Here is a 13,625-nt window from a genome sequence, read left to right as displayed (position 1 = left end):
ATTTCTTAAATGAAATTTCCGTATTGTATATCCAAGAGGCGAAAACAATAAAAAGAGTTTGTTACTTACTTGCAATTTTTTCATAATTTCTTGAATGAAGTATCTGCATTATATATCCTAGAGGTGGAATCAATGAAGAATTTGTTACTTACTTACAAACAAGATCCTAGTTTCTTGAATGAAATTTCCGTATTGTGCATCCAAGAGACGATTTCAAGAATGAAATTGTTACTTAATGAGAGTAGCTTAATAGTTTCTTGAATTACATTTCTACATCGTGTATCTAAGTCGTGAAAACAATAAAGAGTTTATTACTTACTTGCGATTTTATTATGATTTCTTGAATTAAATATCTGTATTGTGTCCAGGAAGCGAATGTCAAACCACGAAATACTAAAGTTAACTTCTCAAATAATAAACTCCAGGAAACAAATATCCACGAAAATCTAAAAAACATAGGTCTGAAAACCATAAACAGCTAATTAAATATTATAGTTCATGGTTTCAGGCACGTAAAACCATGAAATACTAAAGTTTACGTCTCAAATAATAAACCCCAGCAGTCAAACATACACGAAAACCTAAAAAAAACTAGGTCTGAAAATCCCAAGACAGCCAATTAAATATTCTAATTCCTGATTTCAGGCAAGTCAAACCATGAAATACTAAAGTTAACTTCTCAAATAATAAACCCTAGGAACCTAACACCCACGAAAATCTAACAAACCTAGGTCTGAAAACCCAAACAGCTAATTAACTATTCTAATTCATGATTTCAGGCACGTCAAATCAAGAAATACTAAAGTTAACTTCTCAAATAATAAACTCCAGGAAAGAAACACCCACGAAAATCTAAAAAACCTAGGTCTGAAAACCCTAAACAGCCAATTAAATATTCTAATTCCTGATTTCAGGCAAGTCAAACCACGAAATAATAAAGTTAACTTCTCAAATAATAAACCACAGGAACCTAACACACACGAAAATCTAAAAAACTAAGTCTGAAAATCCAAACAGCTAATTAACTATTCTAGTCCATGATTTCAGGCACTTCAAATCACGAAATACTAAAGTTAAATTCTCAAATAATAAACCACGGGAACCATATACCCACGAAAATCTAAAAAACGTAGGTCTGAAAACCCTATACAGCTAATTAAATATTCTAATTCATGGTTTCAGGCACGTAAAACCACAAAATACTAAAGTTAACTTCTCAAATAATAAACCCCCGGAGTCAAACACCCAGGAAAATCTAAAAAAATAAGTCTGAAAATCCCCGAACAGTCAATTAACTATTCTAGTTCATGATTTCAGGCAAGTCAAACCACGAAATACTAAAGTTAACTTCTCAAACAATAAACCCTGGGAATCTAACACCCACGAAAATCTAAAAAACTAGGTCTGAAAACCCAAACAGATAATTAACTATTCTAGTTCATGATTTCAGGCACGTCAAATCACGAAATACTAAAGTTAACTTCTCAAATAATAAACCCCTGGAACCATACACCCACGAAAATCTAAAAAACCTAGGTCTGAAAACCCTAAACAGCTAATTAACTATTCTAATTTATGATTTCAGGCACGTAAAACCACATAATACTAAAGTTAACTTCTCAAATAATAAACTCCCAGGAGTCAAACACACACGAAAACCTAAAAAACCTAGGTCCAAAAATCCCCAAACAGCCAATTAAATATTCTAATTCATGATTTCAGGCAAGTCAAACCAGGAAATACTAAAGTTAACTTCTCAAATAATAAATCCCAGGAACCTAACACCCACGAAAATCTAAAAAACTAGGTCTGAAAACCCAAACAGCTAATTAAATATTCTAATTCATGATTTCAGGCACGTCAAATCACGAAATACTAAATTTAACTTCTCAAATAATAAACCCCAGGAAACAAACACCTACGAAAATCTAAAAAACCAAGGTCTGAAAATCCTCAAACAGCCAATTAAATATTCTAACTCATGATTTCAGGCACGTAAAATCACAAAATACTAAAGTTAGCTTCTCAAATAATAAACTCCAGGAGTCAAACACACACGAAAACCTAAAAAAAACCTAGGTCTGAAACCCAAACAGGTAATTAACTATTCAAATTCATGATATCAGGCAAGTCAAGCCACGAAATACTAAAGCTAACTTCCCAAATAATAAACCCCAGGAAACAAACACCTACGAAAATCTAAAAAACCTAGGTATGAAAATCCTCAAACAGCCAATTAAATATTCTAATTCATGATTTCAGGCACATAAAATCACAAAATACTAAAGTTAACTTCTCAAATAATAAACTCCAGGAGTCAAACACACACGAAAACTAAAAAACCCTAGGTCTGAAAATCCCCAAACAGCCAATTAAATATTCTAATTCATGATTTCAGGCAAGTCAAACCATGAAATACTAAAGTTAACTCCTCAAATAATAAACCCTAGGAACCTAACACCCACGAAAATCTAAAAAACTAGATCTGAAAACCCAAACAGCTAATTAACTATTCTAATTCATGATTTCAGGCACGTCACTCCAGGAAACAAACACCCACGAAAATCTAAAAACCTAGGTCTGAAAACCCTAAACACCTAATTAACTATTGTAATTTATGATTTCAGGCACGTAAAATCACAAAATATTAAAATTAACTTCTCAAATAATAAACTCCCAGGAGTCAAACACACACGAAAACCTAAAAAACCTAGGTCCGAAAATCCCCAAACAGCCAATTAAATATTCTAATTCATGATTTCAGGCTGGACCAAATTTAACTAAACCCCCGTGTAACTGTACCCCCTTTAACTGAACCCTCGTGCAACTCAACCCTCCATGCAACCAATCTCCCTCAAAACACTTTTCAGCCATTTCTTGTTAAATTTTTTTTTATTTCTAAACTATTTTAAATTGACAATACTCTCCAAAACATCACTTGTGTATTATACAGTACACAATCACCCCATCTCCTCCAATTCGCAAATCACATTAGACCTTTTTTTGCAAATGTTAATCAAACATTTCCGATTCGTCGTTAGGCATTTTTCCTAGACTGATGTTGTTTCAAATTTATAAGAAATTACCTCAGTTAACAACTCCTTCTGGGTTACCTTAACTGCTAATCAGTTTAATCCTTTTCTTCTCCACTGATACAATCCAATCACTAATTAGAATCATTCACACTCCTATTATTCAAAACATTAATTAATATCGTTCATTGTCTACGTAAATTAAGTTATAGGCAATACTGGTTTAGAAAAACTAGAATAGTGACATAATTTCATAATCCTTTTTTTTCTCCACCTTCATACAATCCAATCAGATTAATATCGTTCATTGTCTACGTAAATTAAGTTATAGGCAATACTGGTTTAGAGAAACTAGAATAGTGACATAATTTCACTTTATCGACCCTCAAATTCCATTATGTGAGGGAGCTCTGAATCTCTTTGAAAAGGTGTAGAGCTTCTATAGAATAACGTTGAAATTCCTATATGTCTCCGCAAATAGCATGGTGATTGCTATATGTCTCCGCAAAGTATAACCTATATTACTACTCCTGGGTAAGGATCGTAAGTTATACCCCAGGGGCATGTAAAGGTTTTTATGCAAGGGGTGGTCCTATGAGCTTTCACACTCACAGGAGTGGTTTACACAAACTGACACTCCCTCGCTCACTGACACCCACTCACTTCCTTCGTCTAGCTCACTCATACTCACATCCAGGTGGAAGAATTAGTCGTATAAATTTTGCAGAGGGCTAATTCGATTGGAGATCGGAAGTTATAGTGCCCTTCTGAGAGTCAAAAATTAATTAGAGGAAAACTAGCGTTTCATGTCCCCTTTTCCCCAAATATAAAAATTTTGAAACAGCCATTTCGTTCAAAACAGTCCAAAGGTCAGACAAGAAACTCTGAGGTCGACTCAACTACGCAAAGCCAATGGACAACTGTTTCAAGCTATGCTTCGGGGGCATATAAGGTTTTTATGGAAGAAGTGGCCGTATAAACTTTGGGGGCGGCTCACTTGCTTGGAAATTGAACATTCTAGTTCTCTTTTCATAGGAAGCAAGCTAGCGCTGCCTAAGTAAAGAACGAGGTGGGCACAATGTGTTTTTTTTTTGGTTCTCCACACCCGGGCACTTCGTATCGAAGGATTGTCGTAGAAACTTCGAAAAGGGCTGATTCGATTGGAAATTGGAGTGGCTAGTGTCCTTTTTAATAGTCGAAAGTCATTGGAGGGCAACTAGCCCCCCCCCCACGCCCATCATTCCCCCAAACACACCAAATCACAGTTTTGAGACAGCCATTTTGTTCAGCGCAGTTGATTTCCAGATAGAAAATATGTTTTGAGCTGGAGACTCCCCCACAGCCCTCAGGGCAAGGGCTATAAGTTATGCCCTGGGAACATATAAGGTTTTTTTAGAGGGCTTTTTCGTAGAAACTTCAAAAGAGGCTCATTTGATTTTAAATTCAAAGGGCTAGTGCCCTTTTAATAGTCAAAAGTGATTGGAGGGCATCTAGCCCCCCTCCCCAAGCCCATCATTCCCCCAAACACATCCAATAAAAATTTTGAGATAGCCATTTTGTCCAGTGTAGTTGATTTCTAGATAAAAAAAAAAATTTTTTAGGAGGACACTCCCCCACAGGCCTCAGGGCAAGGGTTTCAATTTATGCCCTGGGGGTATATTTTATAGAACGCGTTGTCGTAGAAATTTCAAAAAATGCTCATTCGATTGGAAATTCAAAGAGCTAGTGCCCTTTTTAATAGTCAAAAGTGATTGGTGGGCAACTAACCCCCCCCCCCCCCATGCCCATCATTTCCCCAAACCCATCCAATCAAAACTTGAGATAGCAATTTTGTTCAGCGTAGTTGATTTCCAGATAGAAAATATGTTTTTGAGGAGGATACTCCCCCATAAACCTCGGGGCAATGGTTTTAAGTTATGCCCTGGGGGTATATAACGTTTTTATAGAAGGCGTTGTCGTTGAAACTTCAAAACAGGCTCGTTCGATTGCGAATTCAAAGGGCTAGTGCCCTTTTTAATAGTTGAAAGTGACGTGAAGGCAATCAAACTCCCTCTCACATTCATCCTTTCTCCAAACAGATCCAATCAATCATAGCCAGTACGCTAGCGCTGCCTGAGTTAAGAACGATTTAGTCACAGTGTGCTTTTGTTTTTTCTCCATACCCGGGCAATTGATATCCAAAAAGTTGTCTTAGAGAGTTCGAAAAGGGCTCATTCGATTGGAAATTGGAGTGGCTAGTGCCCCTTTTAATAGTCAAAAGTGATTGGAGGGCAACAAGCCCCCACCCCACACCCATCATTCCCCCAAACACACCCAATCAAAATTTTGAGATAGCCATTTTGTTCAGCGTAGTTGATTTCCACATAGAATATGTGTTTTTGAGGAGGACACTCCCCCATAACCCTCAGCACAAGGATTTTAAATTATGCCCTGGGGGTATATAAGGTTTATATAGAAGGTATTGTCGTAGAAACTTCAAAATAGGCTCATTCGATTGGAAATTCAAAGGACTAGTGCCCTTTTTAATAGTCGAAAGTGATTTGAGGGCACCTAAACCCTCCCCCCCCCCTTCCACGCCCATCATTCCCCAAAACCTATCCAATAAAAATTTTGAGATAGCCATTTTGTTCAGTGTAGTTGATTTCCAGATAGAAAGTATGTTTTTGAGGAGGACACTCCCCCACATCCCTTGGGGAAAGGGTTTTAAGTTATGCCCTGGGGGCATTTAAGGATTTTAAAGAAGGCGTTGCCGTAGAAACTTCAAAAAAAGCTCATTTGATTGGAAATTGACAGGGCAAGTGCCCTTTTTGTTAGTCTAAAGTGATTGGAGGACAACTAGCCCCCCCCCCCAGGAGGAGGACGCCCCCCTACAGCCCTCAAGGCAAGGGTTTTAAGTTATTCCCTGGGGGCATATAAGGTTTTTAAAGAAGGTGTCGTAGTAGAAACTTCAAAAAAGCTGATTCGATTGGAAGTTCAAAGGGCTAGTGCCCTCTCTAATAGTCAAAAGTGATTGGAGGGCAACTAGCCCCCCCACACCCATCATTCCCCCAAACACATCCAATAAAAATTTTGAGATAGTCATTTTGTTCAGCGTAGTTTATTTCCAGATAGAAAACATATTTTTGAGGAGGGCACTCCCCCACAACCCTCAGGGTGAGGATTATAAGTTATGCCCTGGGGTGTATAAGGTTTTTACTGAAATCTTTGTCGTAGAAACTTGAAAAAAGGCTGATTCGATTTGAAATTCAAAACTAGTGAAATTCAGGACTAGTGCCCTTTCTAATAGTCGAAAGCGATTTGAGGACAATTAACCCCCCTCTCACGCCCAGCTTTTTCCTAAACACATCCAATCAAAATTTTTAGATAACCATTTTATTCAACGTAGTTGAAAGTTTTGGAAATTAGGTTTTTAATAATGACAACCCCTCCCCCCTCAGCCCTCAGGGCAAGGGTTTTAAGTTATGCCCTGGGGGCATATAAAGTATTTATTGAAAGCGTTGTCTTAGAAACTTCAAAAGGGCTCATTCAATTGGAAATTGAAAGGGTTAGTGCCTCTTTTAATAGTTGAAAGGGATTGGATAGCGACTAAAGCCCCTCTCATGCCCACCATTTTCCCAAACACATCGAATTAAAATTTTGAGATATCACATTATGCTCAACGTAGTTGAAAGTTCTGGAAATTAGGTATTTTAGGATGATAAGGTTTATATATAAAGTTGTTGCATAAATCACATGCAGCGCGTTCGCGCTGCCTAAGTAAAGAACAGGGACACTCGAGAACGAGACAAGAAAAGGGGACTAAGTAAAGAGGAGGACACTCCCCCACAGTCCTCAGGGCAAAGGTTTTAAGTTATGCCCTGGCGGTATATAAGAACGATGTTGGCATAATGTATTATTTATTAATTTTTTTCTTTAGAGCAGGGAACTTCGTATCAAAGAGGTTGTCGTAGAAAGTTCGAAAAGCGCTCATTCAATTGAAAATTGGAGTGGCTTGTGCCCTTTTTAATAGTCAAAAGTGATTGGAAGTTGACTAACACCCCTTCCACGCCCACCATTTCCCAAAACACATCCAATCCAAATTTTAAGATAGCCATTTTGTTCAGCGTATTTGATTTCCAGATAGAAATTATGTTTTTGAGGACACTCCCCCTTAGGGCAAGGGTTGTAAGTTATGCCCTGGGGGCATATAAGGGCCTCTTATAGAAGGCGTTGTCGTAGAAACTTTAAAAAAGGCTCATTCAATTGGAAATTCAAAGGGCTAGTGCCCTTTTAAATAGTCAAAAGTTATTAAAGGGCAACTAACCCGCCTCTCACATCCACCTTTTCCCCAAACACATCTAATCAAAAATTTTGAGATAGCCATTTTATTCAACGTAGTTTTAACTTCTGAAAATTAGGTCTTTGAGGATTACAACCCCATCCCCCCACAGCCCTCAGGGCAAGGGTTGTAAACTATGCCCAGGGGAAAAATAAGGTTTTGATAGAACGCGTTGTCGCAGAAACTTCAAAAGGGGATCATTCGATTGGAAATTGAATTGGCTAGTCCCCTTTTTAATAGTCGAGAGTGACTGTATGGCACTTAACCGCCCTCTCATACTCACATTTCCCCGAAAGACATCCCATCAAAAATTTGCGATAGTATGTTTGTTCAACATAGTTGAAAGTGTTGGAAATTAGGTCTTTAAGGATGACAACCCCCTCCCCCTCAGCCTTCAGGGCAAGGGTTGTAAGTTATGCCCTGTGGGCATATAAAGTATTTATTGAAAGCGTTGTTGTAGAAACTTCAAAAGGGCTCATTCAATTTGAAGTTAAAAGGGCTAGTGCCTTTTTTAATAGTTGAAAGTGATTGGATAGCGACTAACGTCCTTCTCACGCCCACCATTTTTCCAAACACATCGAATTAAAATTTTGAGATATCACATTTTGTTTAACATAGTTGAAAGTTCTGGAAATTAGGTTTTTTAGTATGATAAGGTTTATATAGAAATTTGTTGCATAAATCATAGGCAGCGCGTTTGCGCTGCCTAATGTATTATTTATTTATTTTTTTCTTTAGAGCAGGGCACTTCGCATCGAAGAAGTTGTCGTAGAAAGTTCGAAAAGCGCTCAGTCAATTGAAAATTGGAGTGGCTTATGCCCTTTTTAATAGTCAAAAGTGTTCGGAAGTTGACTAACACCCCTTCCACGCCCACCATTTCCCAAAACACATCCAATCAAAATTTCGAGACAGCCATTGTGTTCAGCGTAGTTGATTTTTGGATAGAAATTATGATTTTGAGGTGACTCCCCCTTAGGGCAAGCCCTTAGGGTAAGGGTTGTAAGTTATGCCCTGGGGGCATATAAGGGTCTCTTATAGAAAGCTTTGTCGTAGAAACTTTAAAAACGGCTTATTCGATTGGAAATTCAAAGGGCTAGCGCCCTTTTAAATAGTCGATAGTGATTAGAAGGCAACTAACCCGTCTCTCACATCCACCTTTTCCCCAAACACATCTAATCAAAACTTTGAGATAGCGATTTTATTCAACGTAGTTTTAACCTCTGGAAATTAGGTCTTTGAGGATTACAACCCCCCCCCCCCTCCACCCACAGCCTTCAGGGCAAGGGTTGTAAACTATGGCCAGGGGGAAAATAAGGTTTTGATAGAACGCGTTGTCGCAGAAACTTCAAATGGGGCTCATTCGATTGGAAATTGAAATCGATAGTGCCCCTTTTAGTAGTCGAGAGTGATTGGAAAACAACCAACACCCCTTCCATGCCCACTATTTCCCCAAACACATCCAATAAAAATTTTGAGATAGCCATTTTGTTCCATGCAGTTCAAAGTTCAGGAAATTATACCTTTGAGCAGGGCACTCCCCCCACAGTCTTCAGGGCAAGGGTTTTAAGTTATGCCCTGGGGTTATATATATTTTTTTATTGAAATCTTTGTCGTAGAAACTTGAAAAAGCGCCCATTCGATTGATAATTCAATGGACTAGTGCTCTTTTTAATAGTCGAAAGTGATTTGAAGGCAACTAACACACCTCTTACGCCCATCTTTTTTCCAAATAATCCAATCAATATTTTAGGTAGCCGTTTTCTTCAGCGTAGTTGATTCCCAGATAGAAAATATGTTTTTGAGGAGGAAACTCCCCCACAAACATCGGGACAAGGGTTTTAAGTTATGCTTTGGGGGTATTTAAGGTTTTTATAGAAGGCGTTGTCGTAGAAACTTCAAAACAGGCTCGTTCAATTGGAAATTCAAATTGCTAGTGCCCTTATTAATAGTTGAAAGGGATGTGAAGGCAACTAAACCTTTCTCAAGCCCATCTTTTCTCCAAACACATCCAATCAATCATAGGCAGCGTGCCTATGAACATTGTGCCCACATCGTTCTTTACTTAGGCAGCGCTGGCGCGCTGCCTATGATTGATTGGATGTGTTTGGAGAAAAGATGTGCGTGAGAGGGCGGTTTAGTTGCCTTCACATCCCTTTCGACTATTAAAAAGGGCACTTGAATAAAATGGCTATCTCAAAGTCTTGATTAGATGTGTTTGGGGAAAAGGTGGATGTGAGAGGAGGGTTAGTTGCCATCTAATCACTTTCGACTATTTAAAAGGGCGCTAGCCCTGCGAATTCTTAATCGAATGAGCCTTTTTAAAAGTTTCTACGACGAAGCCTTCTATAAGAGACCCTTATATGCCCCCTTATTAGAGACCCTTATGATGTGTTTGGGGGAATGATGGGTGTGTGGCGGGGGGCTAGTTGCGCTCCAATCACTTTCAAACTATTAAAAAGGGCACTAGCCCTTTTAACTTCCAATCGAATGAGCTTTTTTGAAGTTTCTACGACAACACCTTCTTTAAAAACCTTATATGACCCCTAGGAATAACTTAAAACCCTTGCCTTGAGGGCAGTAGGGGAGTGTCCTCCTCAAAAACATATTTTCTATCTGGAAATCAACTACGCTGAACAAAATGGCTATCTCAAAATTTTTATTCGATTTGTTTGGGGAAATGAAGGGCCTGGGGGGGGGCCTGGTTGTCCTCCAATCACTTTAGACTAACAAAAAGGGCACTAGCCCTGTCAATTTCCAATCGAATGAGCTTTTTTTGAAGTTTCTACGACAACGCCTTCTTTAAAAACCTTAAATGCCCCCAGGGCATAACTTAAAACCCTTATCCTAAGGTCTCTTGGGGAGTGTCCTCCTCAAAAACATATTTTCTATCTGGAAATCAACTACGCTGAACAAAATGGCTATCTCAAAATTTTGATTGGATGGGTTTTGGGGAATGATGGGCGTGGGAGGGGGGGGGGGGTTAGTTGCCCTCCAATCACTTTCGACTATTAAAAAGGGTACTAGCCCCTTGAATTTCCAATCGAATGAGCCTGTTTTGAAGTTTCTTCGACAACACCTTCTATAAAAACCTTATATGCCCCCAGGGCATAACTTAAAACCCTTGCCCTGAGGGTTATGGGGGAGTGTCCTCCTCAAAAACACATTTTCTATGTGGAAATCAACTACGCTGAACAAAATGGCTATCTCAAAATTTTGATTGGGTGTGTTTGGGGGAATGATGGGTGTGGGGTGGGGGCTTGTTGCCCTCCAATCACTTTTGACTATTAAAAGGGGCACTAGCCACTCCATTTTCCAATCGAATGAGCCCTTTTCGAAGTTTCTACAACAACTTTTTCGATACAAAGTGCCCGCGTATGGAGAAAAAAAACAAAAACACATTGTGCCCATATCGTTCTTTACTTAGGCAGTACTTAGGCATTACTTAGGCATTTCTCATTCGAATGATCCCTTTTCGAAGTTTCTACAACAAATCCTTGGATACAAAGTGCCCGCGTATGGAGAAAAAAAAACAAAAACACATTGTGCCCATATCGTTCTTTACTTAGGCAGTACTTAGGCATTACTTAGGCATTTCTCATTCGATTGGAAATTGAAATGGCTAGTGCCCTTTTTTAATAGTCGAAAGTGATTGGAAAGCAATTAACACCCCTTCCACGCCCACCATTTCCCCAAACACATTCAATAAAGATTTTGAGATAGCCATTTTGTTCCACGCAGTTCAAAGTTCAGGAAATCATACCTTTGAGCAGGACACTCCCCAACAGTCTTCGGGGCAAGGGTTTTAAGTTATAACCTGGGGTTATATAAGGTTTTTTATTGAAATCTTTGTCGTAGAAACTTGAAAAAGGACTCATTCGATTAAAAATTCAATGGGCAAGTGCTCTTTTTAATAGTCGAAAGTGATTTGAAGGCAACTAACTCCCCTCTCACGCCAATCTTTTCTCCAAATACATCCAATCAATATTTTAGATAACCATTTTGTTCAGTGTAGTTGATTTCCAGATAGAAAATATGTTTTTGAGGAGGACACTCCCCCAGACCCCTTGGGGCAAGGGTTTTAAGTTATGCCCTGGGGGCATATAAGGTTTTTACAGATGGCGTTGTCGTAGAAACTTCAAAACAGTCCCATTCAATTGGAAACTCAAGGGCTAGTGCACTTTTCAATAGTTGAAAGGGACTTGAAGGCAATCAAACCCCCCTCTCACACCCATCCTTTCTACAAACACATCCAATCAATCATAGGCAGCACGTTAGCGCTACCTTAGTAAAGAGCGACGCGGGTACAATGTTCATAGGCAGCGCACTAGCACTGCCTAAGTAAAGAACGATATGGGCACAATGTGTTTTGTTTTTTTCTCCATACCCGGGCACATCGTATAGAAGGAGTTGTTGTAGAAACTTCAAAAAGGCTCATTCGATTGGAAATTGGAGTGGCTAGTGCCCTTTTTATAGTCAATAGTGATTGGAGGGCAACAAGCACCCACCCCTACACCCATCATTCCCCCAAACACACCCAATCAAAATTTTGAGATAGCCATTTTGTTCAGCGTAGTTGATTTCCAGATAGAAAATATGTTTTTGAGGAGGACACTCCCCCACAGACCTTAGGATAAGGGTTTTAAGTTATGCCCTGGGGGCATTTAAGGTTTTTAAAGAAGGCGTTGTCGTAGAAACTTCAAAAAAAGCTCATTCGATTGGAAATTGACAGGGCTAGAGCCCTTTTTGTTAGTCTAAAGTGATTGGAGGACAACCAGCCCCCCCCCCCAGGCCCATCATTTCCCCAAACAAATCGAATCAAAATTTTGAGATAGCCATTTTTTTCAGCGTAGTTGATTTCCAGATAGAAAATATGTTTTTGAGGAGGACACTCCCCTACAGCGCTCAAGGCAAGGGTTTTAACTTATTCCCTGGGGGTATATAAGATTTTTAAAGAAGGTGTTGTCGTAGAGACTTCAAAAAGCTCATTCGATTGGAAATTCAAAGGGCTAGTGCTCTTTTTAATAGTCGAAAGTGATTGGAAGGCAACTAGCCCCCCCCCCCACACCTATCATTACCCCAAACACATCCAATAAAAATTCTTAGATAGTCTTTTTGTTCAGCGTAGTTTATTTCCAGATATAAAACATATTTTTGAGGAGGACCCTCCATCACAACCCTCAGGGCAAGGATTATAAGTTATGCCCTGGGGGTGTATAAGGTTTTTATTGGAATCTATGTCGTAGAAACTTGAAAAAGGGCTCATTCGATTTGAAATTCAAAGGGCTAGTACCCTTTTTAATAGTCAAAAGTGATTTGAGGGCAACTAACCCCCCTCTCACGCCCACCTTTTCCCCAAACACATCCAATCAAAATTTTTCAATAGCCATTTTATTCAACGTAGTTGAAAGTTTTGGAAATTAGGTCTTTAAGGATGACAACCCTTCCCCCCACGGCTCGCAGGGCAAAGGTTGTAAGTTATGCCGGGGGGGGGGCATATAAAGTTTTTATTGAAAGCGTTGTAGTAGGAAATTCAAAAGGGCTCATTAAATTGGAAATTGAAAGGGCTAGTGCCTTTTTTAATAGTTGAAAGTGATTGGATAGCGACTAACGCCCCTTTTACGCCAACCATTTTCCCAAACACATCACTGGAGTGGCTTGTGCCCTTTTTAATAGTTGAAAGTGATTGGAAGTTGACTAACACCCCTTCAGTGCCCACCATTTCCAAAAACACATCCAATCAAAATTTTGAGATATCCATTTTGTTCAACGTAGTTGATTTCCAGATAGAAATTATGTTTTTGAGGACAGTTCACCTTAGGGCAAGCCCTTTGGGCAAGGGTTGTAAGTTATGCCCTGGGGGCATATAAGGTTTCTTATAGAAGGCTTTGTCGTAGAAACTTTAAAAAAGGCTTATTAGATTGGAAATTCAAAGGTCTTGTGCACTTTTAAATAGTTGAAAGTGATTAGAGGGCAACTAACCCGCCTCTCACATCTACCTTTTCCCCAAATACATCTAATCAAAACTTTGAGATAGCCATTTTATTCAACGTAGTTTTAAGTTCTGGAAATTAGGTCTTTGAGGATGACAACCCCCCCCCCCTCACAGCACATAAGGTTTTTTTATAGAAATCATTGTCGTAGAAACTTCAAAACAGGCTCATTCGATTGGAAATTCAAAGGGCTAGTGCCCTTTTTAATAGTCGAAAGTGATATGAAGGCAACTAAACCCCCCTCTCACACCCATCTTTTCTCCAAACACATCCAATCAATCATAG

This window comes from Artemia sp. Qi Xiang Cuo, chromosome 20 (genome assembly GCF_049724085.1).
Source record: "Artemia sp. Qi Xiang Cuo chromosome 20, ASM4972408v1, whole genome shotgun sequence".
In the NCBI taxonomy this organism is placed as follows: domain Eukaryota; kingdom Metazoa; phylum Arthropoda; class Branchiopoda; order Anostraca; family Artemiidae; genus Artemia; species Artemia sp. Qi Xiang Cuo.
This window is presented reverse-complemented; position numbering follows the sequence as displayed.